The sequence below is a fragment of the Pinus tabuliformis genome, chromosome Q (assembly GCF_031772625.1).
Source record: "Pinus tabuliformis cultivar Carrire ecotype Pingquan chromosome Q, CPIR1, whole genome shotgun sequence".
Lineage (NCBI taxonomy): Eukaryota > Viridiplantae > Streptophyta > Pinopsida > Pinales > Pinaceae > Pinus > Pinus tabuliformis.
The window spans coordinates 1,236,352,038-1,236,374,193 of record NC_142296.1 but is presented as its reverse complement, the minus strand read 5'-3'; the positions used below and the strand labels follow the sequence as shown (position 1 = coordinate 1,236,374,193).

Below are 22,156 nucleotides of genomic sequence, written 5' to 3'. Positions count from 1 at the left end.
TTCGACATCATGTTGAGGCCAAAACAATTCATCTCCATCATTGTTCCACAAATGAGCAAATTGCAGACATCTTCACCAAAGCACTTGGAAGGGAAAAGCTTGAACGATTCAGAATGATGCTTGGACTCACCAACATCCCTTCAGATTAAGGGGGGGAATGTTGACACCTAATATTCATGATTGGGTGAATTTTATGTAAATAATTAAATTAGGAATGTGAACAGTCATCGGGAGATGAACTGAACAGTCACTCCCTATTGTATATAACAATGACCTACCTATGGAATAATATGAATCAGTTTTACTGCCTATTGGAGTTACTACCTGGCCTGACAGTATATTTGTATTATCTCTCTCTCTGTGCTGAACTATTGAAGAATATAAGAAGAATTGATCAAGGGTTTCCCCACATTAGGGTTTGTCCCTGGCTGGTGCCACATCTTGCGTCCTCTTGTCTTGGCTTGTCTTCTACTATTTATGTTTATGTTATATCTGCATTTTACTATCATGATGATGTGATTGCTAATCTAGAAACTGATATTGGGCTTTTAAAGAATTTTGAAGTAAATTGCTTTTAAGCATAGAACATACCAAAATTTAACACATTCTAATTTACTAAGATAAATTAGAGCATATATTTTACTTATCAATCAGAGTTAGTAGACTTAGAATTAAACCAAAGTTTATGGAATCTTAGATTAAACTAGTGTAGGAAGTAGTTGTTTAGATGAAAATAATGGAAATGCATATTACAAATGTAAATTACTGATTGTAAAGAAAGCATTGAAATTCTGATCTAAAAGAAAATGTGCAAAGATTTTATGTGGAGTATAGCCAACAAGGAAGAGGCTCTAACTTAGAGGTCCTAGTTTTCCTTCCTCGTCATTCCTATTCCAACAAAACCAATTCCACCATAAAGCATAACATAATTAAATTAAGAAAGCGGTAAAGATTAAATGCATAAACACAATTTCCAATTCAATTCTTAACTCACAAGGAAGAGGATCTAAATTAGATGCCTGGGTTGTCCTTCCTTACTTAAACCAATTACTGAAAGGAAATCACTTCAAAAATATATATATCTATGACATACAATGAATTGAATCAGAAAATATTCACAATAAATTTTAAAGGAAATATTCAGCAATCTAAGATATTAACAATTATACACAACAATTACAATGCAGTGTACTTAGCTCAGAATGGGGGTCCTCCACCCTTTCTTGGTACACTTGAAACTATCAGCTACAGTAGATCAACAATCACATCCCATAGCAAGAACAACAAGAAAATAGAAGACAAGTTCTTCAAATTATATTCAGAAATAGAGAAGTCTCAATAGTCATAATACATGTCCATATTTGTTGAATAGTTATACTTAAATAAGCCAAATGTATAAAAAACTCAACTAAAATAGTTGTAACAACCTATAAGAGTACTAATCAAGGTTAATTTTAGGGGCGAATAATCGCCCAAAGGCGAAATTTAAGGCTTTTTATATTTTAATGGGGCGAATTTTTAATTAAAATAATAAAAACTTTTTTATATAATTAGCCCTCATTTTATTTAAAAATTAATTTATTTTTTTATTTTAGCCCAGGGCGGATAAACTAACCGAATCGTATTTTCTTAAAATCGCCCCATTTTGATATTTTCTCCCGGTTTGGGAGAGCAAAATCGCCATTTCTGATTTACAGTTTGGGTTTTCTGGTTTGGGAGTGGTTTGTGAGGGTCGATTTGGTCCTGGGAGTGGTTTGTGAGGGTCGATTTGGTCATGGGAGGTTAGATTTGTTTTGAAATGGAGGGCGGAGCTTAATTTGTTTTCAAATGGAGGGCGGCTCCCTGTTTTCAGGGATTCAGCCCACTGTTTTCATGAATTCCGGATTCATGGTGTATATGGCTCCCTGGGTCTCTGTATAAAAATGGTTTTGAAATAGGTTTTTTCATCGTAGTTCACAAATCTAAATGTTCTAGTTAGCAGCAGCAGTTTCAGTGCGATATTCTTGCATTTTCAATCCGCTTATTCTTCTCTTGTTTTGGTATCCATTGTTTCTTGGATTTGAATGGCTCATGCCACTGCAGCAGCAACAACAATAGTCGGTACTTGACAGAATTGTTGGCTAAGCGCGAGAAATTAGGCCCATTTATGCAGGTCCTGCCCATCTGTAGCCGGCTTTTGAATCAAGGTAAGTTGGCTTCATATGTCTTGTTTTTCTTCAAGTTTGAAGTACAGGAGAAGATAGTTGCTGAGTATGATACAGATTATCAATTGTTCTGGAAGGCCAAATTAGGTGGATTCATGCCTCCTGCAGTTGGAACAGGGGTGATAATCACTTTGCCAGTGAACGCTGAATGCTTCCGTTGGTTTGGAAGCAAATATAACCGTGGCTCCAAATTGTTCTCACAAATGCTTCCGTTGGTTTGGAAGCAAATATAACCGTGGCTCCAAATTGTTCTCACAAACCCAGAAATGCAGACTGCTAGAAAATATTAGATTTGTGTTGTCTAAAATGTGGCGCAGTAGTTATTTTTATTGGCAAAAGATAGGGTTGTAGGGCCCTTAAAGTATATGGGAAACATACAGCATCTGGACTTATGGAAACATGGAGCCTGGATCTTCCAATAGGTGGATCTGGGAAAAAATAGAAGAATTCTTGATTTCCCTTCCCAAGCAAAAAGTGCGAATGGCTGTTAATAGCCCCTTGTTGTTCCAAACATCATTTTATTTGCTTTACTGAATGGTCTGATTTATATTCCAACCTTTCTTTTTCACTACATGCTCCTTTTTCCAACCAAGATCATGTTACTCCACAGCGTTTAGTCGATGCAAATCATATATATATGGCATTTATTTCATGTATATTGGCAGTTGAACTTTTGCCAATATTTCTATGACAGCTATTATTGCTGATCAGATCTTGATTGTCTGCTGGTCACATTTTTTATTTTGGGATTGTCTAGTATAACTAACATTAGAAGGTTCTTTTCAAGAGTAAATGTTCAACTCATTATCTGATGTAGAGGTCTTTTATAAAGGAGATGACTGTTGAATGAGTTGAATTTTCCTTTTCCTTGTAACTTTGTTTGTGGCTTTCCTTGAAGAATGTCTGGACTTGTTTATGTTGATTAAGTAGCATCTTTCATCAAAAGGTCGTGTTGTGCACAGGCTTCAAAATTTTGCTTGCATGTAATGTTGTTTTGATTCATTCAGTTTGGATGTGTGATTGTATGTTTGAATCTTTGTCAACTTTATGGTCTTTAAGACTTATGCATTGCTACATTTTTAATGCTGTAAAGTAAGAAACTGAGGCAGGAGCTGCTGAGGAATGTGGCAGTATCTTGTAGTTTCTCAAGCTGATATTCTCATGTTCGTGTAAAAGGTATATTAACTCTGTTGATATTCAATCATGGGGTAAGTAGCCGTGATCTGCTTACTCTTTTTATGATTGTCTGTGTCCTCCCTTTTGTTGTGTTGTTGAGCTGGAAAGTTATCAGTACTTACCCTAAATATTACAGCATTTGGATGTTTGCAGTCTGCCAGTATCCCAAGATGAATATTGTGATGGAGAAGGCAACTTCCTGCTTCTGATTCCCATGTATTGTTCGTGTTGGAAAGATGTAGGCAATGATTGTTGTATTGTTCATATTTTTCATTCAGCTTGATCTCGAATGTACAATTGTCTCAAATGTCTTTTATGGTGAGAGGGAGCGTTATAGTCATGTTGCCAAGTATGGGCTGGTTCATAGGGTTGAGTGGGGGAATTGGGTGTTTTCTTGCCTGAGTCATGGGTCAGTTAGCACTATTTATATCAAATGTGGCCTGAATGCTGTTTGAAACTGGAGATACTGATGACCTCAATGATGTGAAAAATTGGAGATACCGTATGGAGTTTTCGAGGCAAGAAATCTGTTGTATTAATATTGTCTGATTTGTAATAGAGAAACTGCTACGAGGTGCTTTGGACTACTTGGGAATGAATTTTTGTCTCAGATGTCGATAGTCTGTACTGTGGTAGACAATAAGATGATTTCTTTTCTCAGGGATTGCAATTGCTTTCCGGAAGATGGGGTATACCTGTTCATGGTACTTCTTTCGACATCAAGTTGATAAACCTTCCCTTAGACTTGAGTTTTGTTTGGTTCTTGTTCGTTGGGTGATGATAAAAAATGTAATATTCATTTGTATTTGTTGATTTTATACTCATGGAACTTGTTTCTTATTGTACTCAGTTCTTTTGATGCAATAAAGAACAACATACTAGTTTGAGCTTGAGGTACTTGAAGCGGCAGCAGCTCATGAGTTATCAGTTCTGTTTTAGTGTTCTGATTTAATTCTCTTCTATAGTATGTGTTCTAGTTCTCAAGTGTAATATGAGTAAATTTAGAATGTACTGCCGTTTGACAATACTTGTAAGCACTTTGAAGCAGTGGAATTTCATCAACACTACAGTGTTAGAGAAATCTGAGAGATTGCCTTTGGTCGTTTTTCCATAATGTATCTGATTTCACGACTGTTGTACCTACATGGTACTTGTAATGCACAACAAACCAGGAAATACTTTATTGTATTGCCGCACTATTAGAAAATATAATTGTTGAAGTTACAGGCAGTATTGCTGCTTGAAAGCTGGGATTGATCCTGTCAGGTTTTGGGCCTATAAACTGTTCTGCACCTTCGTTAGTGCTTTACACCACCAGTTTTCAAGTTGTCTACAATGTTTGTTGACAAGTGTGCAAATTTATCCCAGAAATGGCTATTCAATGTCACTGTCTTCCTCAGAAATTCTTATCTGCAAATGCAGATATGATGTGCCATTGTTATGCATTTCTGGAGCTTTCATTCGGGCAACAATGATTGCAGTGCTTTATTATTTTGATCACAGCGTTGCATCCCAACTTGCCCAACAAAATGAGTTCAACTTAAGAAAACCTTCTTCATACCATTATGACTTCTCTTAGGATTTTTGGTATGCAAATTACCTCAGTAAATATATATTATTTAGAACTATGTTGTAATTTTTGTCAGGGTTCATGTTTAGGTTCAACTGTCACTGGCTACCCTATTCTGGAAGAGCTTTTGCTCTCCTGAAGACATCTTGATCTAACTCTTCATTCTTTGTTTTCACCTCCATAAAAAATCTCTAGTGGATTCATAAATTTTCCTTTTATTGTGACAGACTATTTTATGTGGTATTGTTGGCATACCTCCTTCAAATGGTGTTATTCCTGAATCTCCAATGCACATGAAAAGCTTAGCTACCCTCAAACATCAGGTACCGATATATTGGAATTATCAATTGCAGCTTCTTAGGGAAAAGACACAATTCAGACATTTTATAGACGAGTAACTTACAAGTACTTTTGTTACAGTTGGTGCTTAGCAAGTTAGTGACAACAATCCGGAAAAGTATGCAGAAAAATTCAACCTTAGGGCAATTATACGGAAACATGCAAGAAGCCTATGAGCAAATGCAGACCCCAATGGTTTATCAGCCTCCACCTGCCTTGGTAATGGTCTTATTTTTGAGTTTGGGTGTTTCATTTTATCTAATTTTCCTCTCCCTTTATTTATTTGTCTTGTCATGTCCCAACCATTTATGCAGGCACTTAAGGAATTGAAAGAGACCACAATTCAGTTGGCCGCAAGTACTGGGAATATGGATGCCCCAGTTGATGAATCAATTTTTAATGTTGACAAGGACGTGGATGACCTGCTTCCTGTTGAGGTGAAAGAACAACAATTGAGTAATTTGTTGCAATCTCTGATGGTGGTTGGCTGCCTTGCAGTAATGCCCATCATTAGAAAGATCCCAACTTCTGTGCTTTGGGGTTACTTTGCCTTCATGGCCATAGAGAGTTTGCCAGGAAATCAATTTTGGGAAAGGCTATTGTTTCTTTTCACTGCTCCAAGCCGTAGATACAAGTATGAACTTTATTCAAACTATAATGTGATTGAATTTAATGCTTGTAATATACTTTTCAAAGCTGATCAATGTTGAACTGATGGTTACAGAGAACTTTAGGAGTATCATGCTACATTTCTTGAAACGGTGCCTTTCAAGACAATTGCCACTTTCACCATTTTCCAGACATGTTATTTGCTGGCATGTTTTGGTATCACATGGGTGCCTATAGATGGTGTTCTCTTCCCACTACTAATCATGTTGTAACTTGTTAGTCCCAGCGAGGCAGTATATCCTTCCCAAGTTTTTCAAAGGAGCACATCTTCAAGAATTGGATGCAGCAGAGTATGAAGAAGCCCCTGGAATGCCATGCAATATAACAGTGAGTGCAAGACACATATCAAACAAATTTTAAAAATATTACTCAATTCTATTTCATAAGCCCTGCAGCATGAACAATAATAAATTGAACTGTAACATATATTGATTGCAGGAAGCTGGAATTCAGGGGTTCAGACTAGGAAGCATGGGAACAGGTGCAAATGATGGCGAAGTTTTGGATGAGATGATTACATGAAGTCGCGGTGAGGTCAAACACACATATAGTCCACGGATAACTAGCTCGAGTGATTGCACACCAATTCATGGATCTGAGTCTGCATTAAGTCCCCAAGTTGCAGAAGCTAAACAAATATATAGCCCCCGTATAAGTGAGATCAGACAGACACATAGCCCTCACAGAGGGGAAAAGCATTCGGGCATTCCCCTGGTTAGTCAAGGAAAAAATATGAGTCCAAGTGCATTTGGTTTGAGGCCACATAAACCAACTTCCAATTAGGTGTTTGGAGTCTAAATCCTCGGCTAGTAATCTTTCCCTTGAGTGAGCATATCTTATGTTTAATAGTACATATTTTGTTGGCTTATCATTATTTAATCATTGTGCCATAAATCACTCGGTTGTATTTGGTGTGTCTTCACAAAGAACCACTGTCCATCTCAGAGGACAGGGTAGACCATATAGTGCGTGTAAAAAAATGTAATGGAAGTCAAGCTTGAAGTATTTATGTTTTCTTGAAGCATGAAATCTATTATGTCAGTCTTGTGGTTTTGTAGACCCCGGGCATGCCAAATAAGCATGGTGGTATTAAAGGGTCCTGTGAGTGGTTTGAGCTTCATAGAAAGTCATCCTTCTTCTACCAGTTGGATCATAACCACAAAGTTTGCAGCCTTTAATGTTTCATTGAAATAAAAAATGTGGAAATTAAACTTGACAAATGAAAAGGAAATGGTAAGGCTTACAATATTAGAACTTCTGTAAATGTTTAGCCATTACCTTTAAAAACTAACCAAGGGAAATGTCAAATGATCAAGGATATGTTGAGATGGAAATATCTATTTTTCATGACAGTAAAACATTTAGATAATGGAAATAAAGAATATGTGCATTCAAGTTAAATCAGATTTATCTTGAATGGTTGGGAAGATTTGTTATTATCTTTAATAATTTAAGTCTTGTAAACCAAATTCAGAAGGAATAATTTAAGTCTTGTAAGGCAACAAACTTGAAGAAAAACAAAGAATATGAAGCCTGCGTGTTATGTTAATTTATGAGCAGTTTTATGCTCTGCAGTATAATCTGTGAGAAAATTGGCTACAATATTCAACAGACAGGACATTATGAGTTTCTCAATTTGTGTTATTATATGCTATGGATTTTCTAACCGATATCTTGAAAACGCGGTCTGCACTTGCCATCTATGCCTGAGTTCTGCAGCGGTTTGTTACTTTCAAGCCATGCCTAATGTCATATTGTTTGTTGCAACTTTAATGTAGACAGCTAACCAGGAAGGCATTGGGTCATTCATAGAGGATGCTTAGGCATGATTCCAGGCTTTTGAAAATAATTGTGATTTCCATCACTAGTCATAGCACTTGATAGAAAGTTGGGATATTCATGAGTGTGAATTTATGTTTGTGTGTTTACATACTTTCTTATGAATTAACTAATGCTCAGTAGCAGTAGACATTGGACAAGTATATTTGTATACTTCTGTTTTAAACTGAAACAAATCCAGGGCTAAAAGGAATGGATTGATTGCACTAGTCATCCTTCTATAACTTTTCAACATAGGCTGGAGTAAATAGATTGTAATTTGGGTAATTTTTCTAACTGCAAACAGGAACATACTTGTGTATTAGCAGGGAAGCTATGATGGCCATTATATCAGGCCAGGTGATCACACTCCCTTGATCGTGAGTACGATTGTGATCAAGATGGAAGACTTCATAGTCTAGATTGATTGTTTAGCAGTGATAGTTAGTGGGCTCATTCACAAAAGCTTCTATTTCACTAATCCTTTTTATAGAGTTGTCAGATTCAATTTCCAAAGGTTTTAAGTACACTATAGAGTTGAGTTCTGAGAGAGTTGTGATTCACAGTGTTAAGTATAGCAGCTATGACACTTGAATGAAGACAAGCATAATAGAGGTATCAGACTCTGTTATAAGCTTACCTACATATTATAAGGGACTTGGTTGGTTTTTTTATAATTTTATAGACAAGTTCCATGTCGTAGAAATGTGAAAAAAAATAGTGATATTGCCACCATGTGGTTCTTATCATATATGGTTTTATGCTTCTTCTAAAAATTCTCTAAGAGTTCACAATGCTAAAATTCACTAGGACTTTACAAAGTTTTATTATTTAGTGAAAGACTTGCCAAGTTCTTACAAGATTTTATAATTGAGTAAAATATTCGCCATGCCCGATGAGAGATTCGCCAGAAAATTATATATACATATTATATTATTGATAAAATCGCCTTCCATTTTTCCTATATACCATGGAGATTCGCCCAATTATTATATTTATAAATTTGGGGGGGGTTCTTAAAATTTTCCCTGGTACTAATTCATCTAATCGGGTCAAAATCATCCCTTTTGTTGCATAAAATATGGGAAGTTTCCACAAAATCACAAAACAACCCCCTAAATGAGGGGATTTCCTGAGTGATTGGTCAAGTTTTACTAGCTTTGACGAGGCCTGTTCTGACTCATTTGGAGTGTGCCAATAGGATTTTGTTCATCCTTGGTTCCTTTACTTCTTGAATCTTTCTTCAGTTTGTGCCTAGGTGTTTTGCACATACGACTTCAATGGAGCCATTACGGGAAATTCTGTTTCTGCCAAAAATAATTTTTAATACCCATCTTTTACTAAAAATTCAAAAAATTAAAAGACATAATTATTTTACCTTAATGTGAAAAATGAAGCAAAAATATGAAAAGTATGATCATGATATGGTGGTAAGGGATGATAGAAAGGTGGAATATGCATAGTGAAAAAGGGTCGAAATTGAGGGCGAACAAGAACCTTTGGAATTTTCTTTTTCGCCTCCTTTTCAAACTCTCTAAACATCAGAAAGAAGATGAGTTACACCTCCGCTAGACTCGTAAAAGCATCAAATAACGTTATACTCATCGATCGTGATGGCACCGAACCACTCCTTCTCATGGTTTGTTAAAAATTATCAAAGGGATTCATCTGAAGGATGAACTTATAGATCAAACATATGTTATCCTCCTCAAGTTTGTCAAAAAAAATGGGTATTAACCAAAAATGGCCGGGAAAATTGGGAAAACAAGATATTTAACCTACCATTGGTAGTGAGTTTCTCTTAAACATGAGATTCTTTCACTTCATCTTTGTGACTATTAGGTTGGGAAATTTTCTTACCTCTTTGGTCCATCATACCATATTCAAAAGCCTCCATAATCGGTTTTGGTTCAATGCTTACAACTCCATAAAGTGTTATCTATATTCAAGAGAAGTCCTTTAGGGCATATCTACTACAATAATCCTAAGCCTTCATTCATGTTTGTCATTCTTGAATCAACTCTACATCAACATCATTAGGCCTCAAGTTTTGATACTTGTTTTGTGTCATTGATGGGGGATACATCAAGGCCCTACTACGACGGGTCACTTCCTATCGACATCAACTCATTATCTAGGAAGTTGACTTGAAAAAATATCTTTAGTACCTTGGAGTGTGCATACATCAATGGAAATATTCCTCGCTCTCAGCAACAAGTTCTCATCATTAGAATTCGACCAAAATATTTTGTTTGTGTTCTAGTTCAGCTCATTTACTCACACCTCATAGATTATACTACAATACCTTGAGACCCATTAACATCATCAGTGGTTTTTCTCACGTTTGTTAATGGCTTACATCAATGGCCAGTAACGAGATGGTTTCTACCATGTATGATATCATCTCATTTATTTGCATGGTTAGATTCGTACATCAAGTTATCGAGTGGACAAGATAGAAGACCCCATATATAGTTCTAACCATTTGGGTTGTGATGTCAAGAATGATATAAGATTACAAAAATATGATGCCTATGATCATACAAAAGATTACCTAAGCATGGTTCCACACTTCGTCAGCAATGGATGAGGCTTCTTGATCAGTGTACATGTAATATTGGCTTATATGCTGAGCATGGGTATGCCTCCCTCAACAATGATATCATGATGAAAATGTATTGTAACAGATGATGATATCGACTAGTTGTTCTTGATCTAGACTTGTCATAAGGTAAAACACTTCAATCATCAACCACTACTTCTGACTTTGTACTTTAGGGGGCAATCGGTTATAACCCATTTTGTCACATCTGTTTAATAGGCATGAAAATTGGATCAATCAACATCCTTGAACACTTTGTCATTATCCCTCTCCAAATACCTACGCCTCTTCTTGACCTGCAACTCTTAAGAACTGATTTGTGAGGCCCTAAACACTAATTTTGGGCCAAATGAACCCTGCATAACTGAGCAATTGCGTTGCAGTGCAGTTTATCCTTCTCAGTTAGATAGACCACAACAAATATCTGAAGTCCAAACAAGGTTGGTTCATGCCCACAATTTGTGAACTTGGAGACCAAGGACTAGAGAACTTGAAAACACTATATATATATATTCAAGAAAATCTTGTTAGACTTATGACGAATCAAATAATCTAAAATAGACACAAAATCTATTAATATAATGTTTTATTCCCATGTAATGAAAAATAAATTTTTAAAATAAATTAAGCACAATATAGGAAAGTTCGTACCCAACACATACCACAAATCATTGAACACTAAACACTATGAACCACACCCCAAAGTCTTTATTATGATTCAAAAAAAATGTTCTCAGCAAGACAATAGCATTACATCAAATTTTTCTACAGAATTTTCTTAGCCAAAAATCAGATCGCATGAGACTCAAATGACTCTCTAATTTATAGATAAATCCTCAAAGTGAAAAAAATAGTTAGTTGGTTTGATCCTCATCAAAATAATCTTGGTCGTCGATAAATATTTGATGATCTTTTAATCTTAGTTGTTGAAAATATTTATTTTGAGGAATTTTCGAATTTCTCATTAAATCCCTTTTTTATTAGCTCAAAATTAATTATTTTGAGCTAATTTCCTCAAAAAATTGACTTTGACTTAACCACCAAGGTCCAAGGGTCCAATTTTTCTTGAAATTTCCAATATTCCCTTGGTGGGGGACTTCCAAAAATTAATTTCTTTGAGACCCACGAATTTTTCCACTTAGAGAATTTAATTTCTCTAAACATTTAATTTTGACTCTAATTAATTAAATTTTTGGCTTAGGATTTTAATTTATTTTTGTCAGAAAATTTAATTAATTGACACTTGAGGGAATTAATAATTTTTTCCACCCTCTAATATTTTAGCCATGGTATCTAAGTATGAGAGACCATGCACTAAAATATTTTTTACATAAGATTTTTGCAAATTCAACCTTCATAGGAGGAATACCCATTCAGCTTAGACCCTCAAATTACATACTTAATTCTACAACACAATATGATCTAGTAAGTCAAGTGATTTGTAATAAAATAATTTAGCCAATTAGCTCAAATTATTCCCAAATCACTTTTACTTAAGACTCGAGTAGAACACTAGGATTCACCTAAGACTTTGATGAAGAATTCCACCCTAGTTTTGTGGTCAGGTTGGAGAGAAAAACCATTAGGGGAATTTTGAGGTTTAAAATGGGCCTCTTAAGAAGAATGTACAACCAAAATAAACTTTATAAGAACCAATAGGATTCAAGATGATCATGTCAACCATGGGGGATGATTCACCATTTTTGGAGTAAATAAGTAAAAAGTTAAAAATAATAAAATAATAAAACTACTTTTTCAACTCGTATTTTTAACTTATCTCCTTAAGGTTTTACTCAAATTTCGAGGGAGAGTACTCATTGGATGCAAAATTTGATTCCTCATCTAAGGAGTACCCATGTTGCATACTTTTAATGGACCCTGCCACATGAAAAATGAGAAATACATGAAAAAACGTGATTGCAATCATGTTTTCCATGTATTTTTCATTTTCATGTAGCAAAGTTCATCAAAAGTGTTGAAATTTGATGACTAAAAAGTTTCCTGCAATCCCAACCCAGTTTTAATTTCACCTTATCACTCCCATTCAGTTAAATGGCATTTTCCATAAACATACATTCAACATATAGAATCATGGAAATTATTTTTTTCATATTAAAACACATAAGACTGTCAACACATGCTGAAAATAAATATGGACATAAACAAACTAACAACACACATAAAATCCACAGATTTTTGGTCAACTTAGACCTAGGAAAAACCCCTTCAATCTTCTCCAGGGAAAACTTGTTAGGGAGTTCTTCAAATTTGTTTATCTTTGAAGTTCAGGAAAAATACATTTGCAGACAAAACAAAACAACAAAATACAACTTATCTCTTTAACCCAAAGCTCCTTGAAAATCATGCCCACTTTACCTCGATTTCCATGCCCACTTGAAGCTGAAAATATGTATTGTACAAACTATACTGTATGGATTGTTCAAAAACTATATATATATATATATTCTCAAAAACTTCTCTCGAACAGCGTGCAACTCACATCATTAAATGTTTCTCATACTCTACCTTCTATCATCTTCTATGCTTTGATTTATGTGCCCAACTTTGCCAAGAAATTACTCCTTCAGCTTGCTGCAACAAATTTCTCCTTTGGAACTTTTCTCCAACTCTCAACCTCCTTTCTCCAATCTGCCCATAAAGAATGAATGCAGTCTCTCTTTTCTTTTCCCCTTTTTGTTTCCTTAAATGACTTTTTGGCAACCCTAAGTTCTAATGGCTCAGATTCATTTAGATCAAGGGATGAGAATAAATGTGCATTTAATTCTTACTTTTTATTTTTTTAACTCACCCATTAAATAAAGTACCCACATTGTACTTTATGTCTAAAATCATTTTTCACTTTATAATTTAACATTGACTTTACCACTTATAAAGTCACTTTCACTTTATAAAGTCACACTTAGGAAAATAATTATTTTGGACATTTTTCCCTAGGTAGAGACTAACCCATGGGAAACCACTTGTCCAAGGTACATTAAAAATCAACACTCCCTCTTACCGAGGAAAGTGTTTCTCACCACACTTATCTTGTCCCTGAAATGGACATGTTTGCCTCTTGGCAAGGACTTCCTGAGAACATCGACCACCTACTCACCTGTCGATATATATTCCAGCTTCACTGCCTCCTTCTGAACATAGTCCCTGATGAAATGATGTCTAATGTCATTGTGTTTTGACCTATCATGAAACACTGGATTCTCCGTGAGTTTAATGCAACTCCGATTATCCTAGTGAATAATCGTCGATCTCAACTCCTGATCAAATAGGCCATACAAAAACTTGTGAAGCCAAATGGCCTCACAACTAGCCTAGCTAGCAGCCATATACTCAGACTCAAAAAAGCTCAAAGAAACTGACTTTTTATTTTGACTGAACCATGACACAATGACCGAACCCAATCCTAAGCAACAACATGGAGTGTTTTTCCTATCAAAAGCGCACCTTGCCCAATTTGAATCCGTGTAACCTGCCAACTTCACTCCATCTCCCTTCCTATAGTCCTGACCATAATCAATAGTCCCCTACACGTAGTGCACCCTCCTGGGCTCAACCATGAACTGGCTAAGTGTGTTCACTGCAAAGCATATATCTGGCCTAATGTTGACTAGATACATCAAGGACCCAATAAGCTTCCTATATAATGTGGGATCCACCAAACTAGAATCTGAAGCATTAAGCTTCTTCCAGCTGGTGATCATAGGTGTAGACATGGGTCTATAGTCTGCCATGTGAAATATTCTCAAGACATCCACAACATACTGCCCCTGCCCCAGAAAGATATGCCCCTCCTCTTGCCACATCTCAAGCCCCAAAAAGTAATGCATCAACCCAATGTCCTTCATCTTGAACTCCATAGCATGATCCTCCTTGCAACCAGTAATCAGTCTCTCTGCCCCAGTAATGAACAAGTCATCAACATACGACACAAGAATGAGTAGAGCATCCCCTACAACAATGTAGTATAGGTTTGGATCTGCATCACTCTTCGTGAAACCCATCTGTTGCAGGTAAGTATCAATCCTCGAATACTAAGCTCTCAGAGCTTGGTTAAGTCCGTAGAGTGCTCGCCTCAAGTGGCATACACGGGTCTCCCGCCCAAGTACCTCAAAGCCCTGTCGCTGCTCAACATACACCTCCTCCTCTGTAACTTCATTCAGAAATATTGTCTTCACATCCATTTGATGGATTTTCCAACCCATTTTTGCAGCAATAGAAATAAGGGACCGGATAGAAGTGTACCCAGCTATAGGAGTGAAGCTATCATCATCGTCAACTCCCTCTATCTATGATAACCCTCTAGCCACAAACTTCGCCTTGAACTTCTCATTGGTGCCATCCGCAGCATGCTTGATCTTGTAGAGCCACCTTGAAGTTACAACTAACTTGCCCTCAGGCCTAGGCTCCACTTCCTAGACATTGTTCTTAATTAAAGAGGCATACTCCTACACCATAGCCTCTCTCCATACCTCCTGGATGGTACCCTCCTCATAGATAGTAGGCTCAGAGTCAACAATGTTGGTAGCCTTGGCTACATAACTGCAAAACCACTCAGGTGGCACACTCTCCTTGTTCACCCTCTTCAAAGGACCAACAGACTTCGCTTCCTTCAAGCTGTCTTGAAGCCACTTGGGCCTCCTCTTCCTTGAAGAAGCTTCCCCATAGGGACCCTCATCCTCTGCCCCCCAGTCTGGTGACCGACACCTGTGCCTGTGTCAGCTGAAGTGCCATGTGAACTTTATACCAGTGGACTCCCTAAAGAAATGCTCGGTGAACTTGCCACTGGTGCCCCATATGTCACTCACACTGAAGTACCTCCTGTACCAGTTGATCCAAAACCCTGAGGTCCTGCTCCCTATACCTGACCTCCTTGCTGAGGAGAAGTTTGTGACTCTCTCTCATCATACTCCCATGATCTCCGATAGGCCCTCTCCTCCTCGAACTTCAAATTCGTCCTAATAACCACTCTTTGTTTAGAAGGAATGAAGATCCAATAGGCCTTCAAAATCTCACTATAACCCGTAAAGATACTTTTCTCTGCCATGGGTTCCAGCTTTGTCCTCTGGTCCTTAGGGATATAACAATATGTGAGACATCCAAAGATACGAAGATGTCCCACATGAGGCTTCTTTCCAATGAAAGCCTCCTCCGAAGTCATATTCCCAAATACTTTGTGAGGACTCCTGTTCTGAAGATAAACAACAATATTGTAGGCCTCAACTCACAAAAACAAAGGCAACTCCTGATCATGAATCATCACTCTAGCAGCCCCAAAAATAGCTATGTTCATCCTTTCATACACCCCATTCTACTGGGGGTTGTAAGGAACCATGAACTCTCTCCTAATGCCCTCATGTGCACAGAAGTCAGAAAACCAACCATCAATGTACTCACCACCATTTTCTGACCTCAAGACTCGAATCTTCCTACCTGTCTGCTTTTCCACAAGAGATTTGAACTCTTTAAAGCGACTGAAGACCTCACCCTTGGTCTTTAGGAAATATATCCATGTGCTCCTAGAGTATTCATCATTGAATATAACATAATACTCATAACTACCCAAAGACACATGAAACATACGACCACTAACATCAAACCTGTAGATTTGTCGTCACTCGCTGGGAATGGTAACTTGATGTACTTTCCCAAAGCACACTTTGCAAACCTCATAATTCCTGACACTAAAATAAGGAACTCTAGTAGTGATCTCCCTCGGTACTCTTAAAGTTCCATGATGTATATGCGCCATCCTCCGGTGCCATAACTCACAGAAGTCTCTACAACTGGTGGTACTATTGTGAGTGCTACCAGATGTGCTACTCACCAATGCTCCTGCTGACTTAAACTAAACCTGTATATTTTCCCAACATGTAGTCTAACGAGGCGGAGGAGTTTCCCAGAAAGTTATGGAAATTCTGGTCATATTTAGAGAAAATCCAGCAAGGATTTTTGTAAATCCAAGTTATAGTTGTTAAACTTAAAAAATTTAGGTGTCCTAGACATTTTTTATGGTGTTGAATCCATTTCCACCATCAAAAACAGGATTCAAACACTGCCTCTACAAGATTTTTTGAAATTTTTTTGGGCGGATTCCGACCACTTTTGGCTGTCTGAGCAATTCCTCTGCCTCGTTAGATGACTCCATTTCCCAGAGTAGACTCCAATCACTTTGGACAAAGTGATGGAAGCTCCCCTGGGATTCATCAATACCTGCCCTCTTGAAAAAGTGACGTCAAACCCCTTCTCCTCCATAGTAGGCACTGAAATCAAGTTCTTCTTCATCCCAGGAACATACAAAACATCCATGACCTTCAAAGGAGGCAAAGAATCCCTCCCAAAGGTCACAGACTCCACACCAATAGCTCTCATAGTGTGGTCATCTCTTAGTACAATCTCAATATCAAGTGCCCTCTCTGCAAGCTCTGAAAAGAACTCCCGTGCACCTATCATATGGAGGGAACCCTTGTTTATCTATGTACCACACATTAGATGATGTACTCCTAATAGATGTAGAAGTAATAAATTGAAAAGTCCTTGTCAAACTGCTCCACCTCTGCTAAAGCTGCGGTACCCTTCTTCCCCTTGTTCTTCCTCTTAGGACACATAGCAACATAGTGTCCCATCTTCTGACATGCACAACATTTAACTTTGGGACATATCTGTATCTTTCTTCTTCTTCTTCTCCTTTCCCTTAGCCCCATCTGATGAGGCCCCTTTATTGGCCTTCCCTTTGTTCTTCCCCCTGGCTGTCAAGGCTACATCCTCCTCATTTGTTATCTTCACCCCACCACTTTCAGTCTTCTAGATCTCATGCTGCACACAATCATCCCAGAATTTGTCCAAATTGGGAAGATTCTCCCTTGAGGTAACAACATCTCCAAAGGCTTCCCAAGACTTAAGAAGTCTTGCTACAACTATCCTGACTAACTCTGTGGGTGTAACTGCCTCACCAATAATAGTCAAATCATCACGTACCTGTTTGACCCTGCCAAGATAATGAACTACACTTTCAGCCTTTGTCATCTCGATGTTCTTCAACTATTCTTTGAGTACCATCTTTCTACTCTGATTAGTACTCTGATAGAGAGTGGTTAGAGCAATCCACATCTGATATGCATATGTGTTTCCTCTCACCTAAGGAACCACATGATCCTTCAGACTATCCATCAAAATCTTTTTTGCCTTTGCATTATTTTGTTTGAATTCAACAAGTTCATCTGCACTAGTAGGAGGTACAACCACTTGCTGCACTGTGTCCCAAACTACTGCCTCCTCAAACATTGTCTGAATTCTGTCCTTCAAAACGACATAGTTAGATATCCCATCCAGTCTGTGCTCTATACTTAAGAACATGGCCATGACTACTGTCCAAAATTTACAAAACCAATAAAATGGAGAAATGAACTTTCCAGTACATCTTGTTGTCCCAATAGTTCAGTCTGTGTGAAATTTCACCATGGTGTCCCAAAATATCAGTTTGCTATCCAAACTCAGTTTGTTGTCCAAAAATTCAGTTTGTTGTCCAAACCACTGTTTGTTGTCCCAAACTATTGTCTATTGTTCAAACTGCAATTTTCAGCTTGTAGCTCTGATACTATGTTGAAATTTGATGAATAAAAAGTTTCCTGCAATCCCAACCTGGTTTTAATTTCACCTTATCACTCTCATTTAGTTAAATGCCCTTTTCCATAAACATACATTCAACATATAGAATTTTGGAAATGAAATTTTAAGATTAAAACACATGGGACTGTCAACACAAGCTGAAAATAAATATGGACATAAACAGAGCAACAAAACACATAAAAATACACAGATTTTTGGTCAACTTAGACCCAGGCAAAACCCATTCAATATTCTCCTTGGAAAACCTATTAGAGAGCCCTTTAAATTTATTTATCTTTCAAGCTTAGGAAAAATACATTTGCAGACAAAACAAAGCAACAAAATACAACTTATCTCTTCAGCGCAAAACTCTTTGAAAACCGTGCCCACTTTACTTCAATTTCCATGCCCACTTGAAGTTGAAAATATGTATTGTACAGATACAGAATGTACGGACTATACTATATAGATTTAAAAAAAAATCAAAAACTTATCTCGAACGGCGTGCATCTCACAACATTAAATGTTGTTCATACCGTACTTTTTGTTGTCTTCTATGCCTTGATTTCAATGCCCAACTTTTCCCAAAAATATCTCCTTCAACTTGCTGCAACAAATTTTTCCTTCAGAACTTTTCTCCAGCTCTCAGCCTCCTTTCTCCAATCTGCTCATGAAGAATGAATGCAAACTCTCTTTTATTTTCCTCCTTTTGTTTCCCTAAATGACTTTTGGGCAACCTTAAGATCTAATGGCTCAAATTCATTTAGATCAAGGGATGAGAATAAATGTGCATTTAATTCTCACTTTCTATTTTTTAAATCACCCATTAAATAAAGTAACCACATTGTACTTTGCGTCTAAATTCACTTTTCACTTTATAATCTAACATTGACTTTACCACTTATAAAGTCACTTTCACTTTATAAAGTCACACTTAGGAAAATAATTATTTTGGCTATTTTTGCATAGGTAGAGACTAACCTATGGGAAACTACTTGTCAAAGGTACATTAAAAATCAACAAATAGTATGCAACATGGATACTCCGTGGATGATGAATCAAATTTTGCATCCAATGAGTGTTGCTACTCGAAATTTGAGTAAACCCATAAAGAGATAAGTTGAAAATACAAGTTGAAAAAATAGGTTTTTCTTTTTTCCATCTAAGATTATATGGTGTAATCTAATCTTATTTTATTATTTCCACTATTATTTTATAATTTCCTTAGGAGGCCCATTTTAGACCTCAGAATTTCCCTAATGTCTGCCAACCATATGTATTTAGAAACACAAATGAATTAGTGAGACGAAAAACCTCTTAGAATGCAACTCTTGCCAAAATAATAAGCTTAATTGTGTTGTTACATACACACACGGTCTTACTAGCATCATTTACATTATAAATTTGCAGAATGGGTTTACAATGACTCAATAAATTGTTTACTGATGATTCGATCATTTGAAATTTTTTTGGCATATCTATTTCCTTAGAACTTTGACAAAAAATGTGCAACATATGGATCCATATGGGGACACATTTCTTCCATGTAGTAATGTGAGAACCCCAGAATCCTACATCCAAGAAAACAAATTAGTCCATCAAATAGATATCCATTCAAAATCGAAATCATCATCTATACATAGTAAATCCTGTTGGAATAACAAAATCTACTCTAACAAACTGAAATATAAAGGACATAACATAAATGTGTGAAATAAAACTAGTTAATGACATGAAATAAAAATGAATAGGGTTATAAATAATAGACAAACGATGCCTTATGGCATCAGATGTCATCAATATGGCACAATATCAGACATCTTCTTGTTGAATGGTAGATGAATAGGCTTCTTATCAGATGTCCCTTTTTGAAACTTGACCCTCTTTGGCTGGTGTAACTATTCATCATTGTGTTGCATATCTCTATCAAACTAAAACCTGCTTCTCTTTCTGCTCAGAGGAGGGGATGAGCAGTGGAACGAAGAAAATTGATCAACTGAATGGACAAATTCTGACTCAAAAAGCGGCGGATGACCATGTGGCACAACCTCTTCACCATTTTTCAGTCTCTTTGGAACTTCCACGTGTTATCTTCTTTCCACTTTATATAATCTGACCATGCCACCAACTGCTACAGGAATAATGGCATAAGATAAATCCATCTGAATAGACCCACCTAAATCAACTACAAACTTTTTGGAAAGAAGCATTCCCCAAACATCTGGTGCATCAATTACTGCATGTCCATGGTGATGATCTTGTATAGGTAATCAGCCAATGAGACCTGTAGATCCTTTACCACACCAAAGACTTCAGCTTTCCTCAAATCCATTGAGCAAATGTTATGATAAGGTCTAGAAATTCTTAAGTTTAATTGTTACATAACTTTCTTAGTCATAACATTTGTGGATGCACCAAAATCAAGCATGCAATTGTGGAGCAAACGGTCATTTATGTCCAAAGTTAGGAAGAAAGGTTGATGGTCTTCATTCGTCATGTAACAGTTTAAATCTTTTAACTTAATTTCCTCATCCTTAGGACTTTTATCATCATTACTTTGCTGAACCATACCCAAAGCTTTGAAGAAAGATGCCCTCTGAAATGGAATTCTTAGAAGTTCAAGTACCAGGACAAACATCTTAATGCTATTGATCCATGTGGGCCAATCTACCTTTAATCTTGATTTATACCTTTTAGAAGCGATCTATTTAGTTTGATTTTGATCTTTACTTTTCCTCTGATAGGTGTATCCCTTGCTTTTAGTAATTTCCAAAATTTGCTTTCGAGATGGTCTTTTACCGTATGCTTGAGTGATGGGGTCTTTTTCTTCACTAAAATTGTTTATGGAAAATGATGAAGATATCATATCAACACATTGACTTTCCTTAGGTGCATCTTGTCTTGCAATATTTTCTTGTTGATTTGTTCCTTCTTCTAAAAATTTTCTAGCAAAGGAACATGTACTTTCCTCATGGAAGTTATCACAAGGTCTACAGAAAGGGATAGGTTCATCAACCATATTAGCAGACTTAAGTGGTGTGGGAGGCCCTTGATAATTGGAAGGATTCTTTCACAGCCAAGGATTATTGTTACCCCTATTATTTTTATTATTCTTGTGCCACATACTTTGCGTTTGGTTTCTTTCCATTTGGATCAATTGATTCTGCATGTCACTTATGTTCCTAACATGTTCTATCTTCATTTCCTTGATTACTCGAGTTAATTATTTAACTGAATCTGGCTCTTCTTCTTTTATTTCCTTTCCCTTATATTTAAATATACTTCTATCAAAACCTGGGACCTTTGACTTAGCTGAAGCCTTTCTATCCTTCTCCAACTCTTCAGTTGTATTCTGAGAAATGATTAAGGTAACGGGCTTGGCACGTCTAATTTCATATTGAGTGTCCCATTAAAAGCTTTGAGATATTGTTCCAAGGCTGTCTTTTCAGGAGTTTTATAGTCTTCAGTCATGTGTTTTAGAAGACTGTTAAATCTATGGTTGAATTCTTCGACCGTTTCATTTTATCTTTTCTTTATAATATTCAACTCTTTGACTAAATATTTTCCTTCCCTATTATCCCCATATTTGTCTTTAAATGCATCAGTGAGGGTTCTTAAGGAGGCAAAGGCATTATCTATTTTATTATGAAACCAGTCAAGAGCATTATCTTCCAATGATAAAACAAACAATTTCATCCTAACATCTTCATGGTTGTAGGCAGTGGAATGAGCATATATCTGGATGAAGGAGTTGAACTTCTTTATGTGAGCCTCAACATTGATGGCATTATTTCCTTCAAAGATTGGCAACTTGCTCATGGTAGACTCATTTGGAAAATCATGAGGATATCCTTGGATGTTGGTGAAGTTGCAAGGCCAATAAAAATCAGCCATGATGTCTTGATTTACGGGATTAATGAAAAGAAAATGGAGATCAAGGAGAGATTCTTGTTTGAGAAAATTTAATTTCGCTCCAGAATTTAATTTGTTTAAACAAACTCTTAGAACCTTTTCAGGATTGGAAGTGGGGTTAACCAAACTACCAGGATTCCTTCTAGAGTAAGCTCTTGTGAATGGTTGAACAAGAGTCGCCACACAAACAAGAAACCAACCTAAATGTCCATGTGCTAAAGGTGGATATCAACAAGATGAGAG

The 22,156-nt window shown here is 36.7% G+C and overlaps 1 pseudogene; it reads left to right on the top strand.

Moving 5' to 3' along the window:
- The first annotated feature begins 2,146 nt into the window (after nt 1–2,146).
- On the top strand, nt 2,147–6,879 carry LOC149224282 (boron transporter 1-like; annotated as a pseudogene).
- Nucleotides 6,880–22,156: the final 15,277 nt, after the last annotated feature.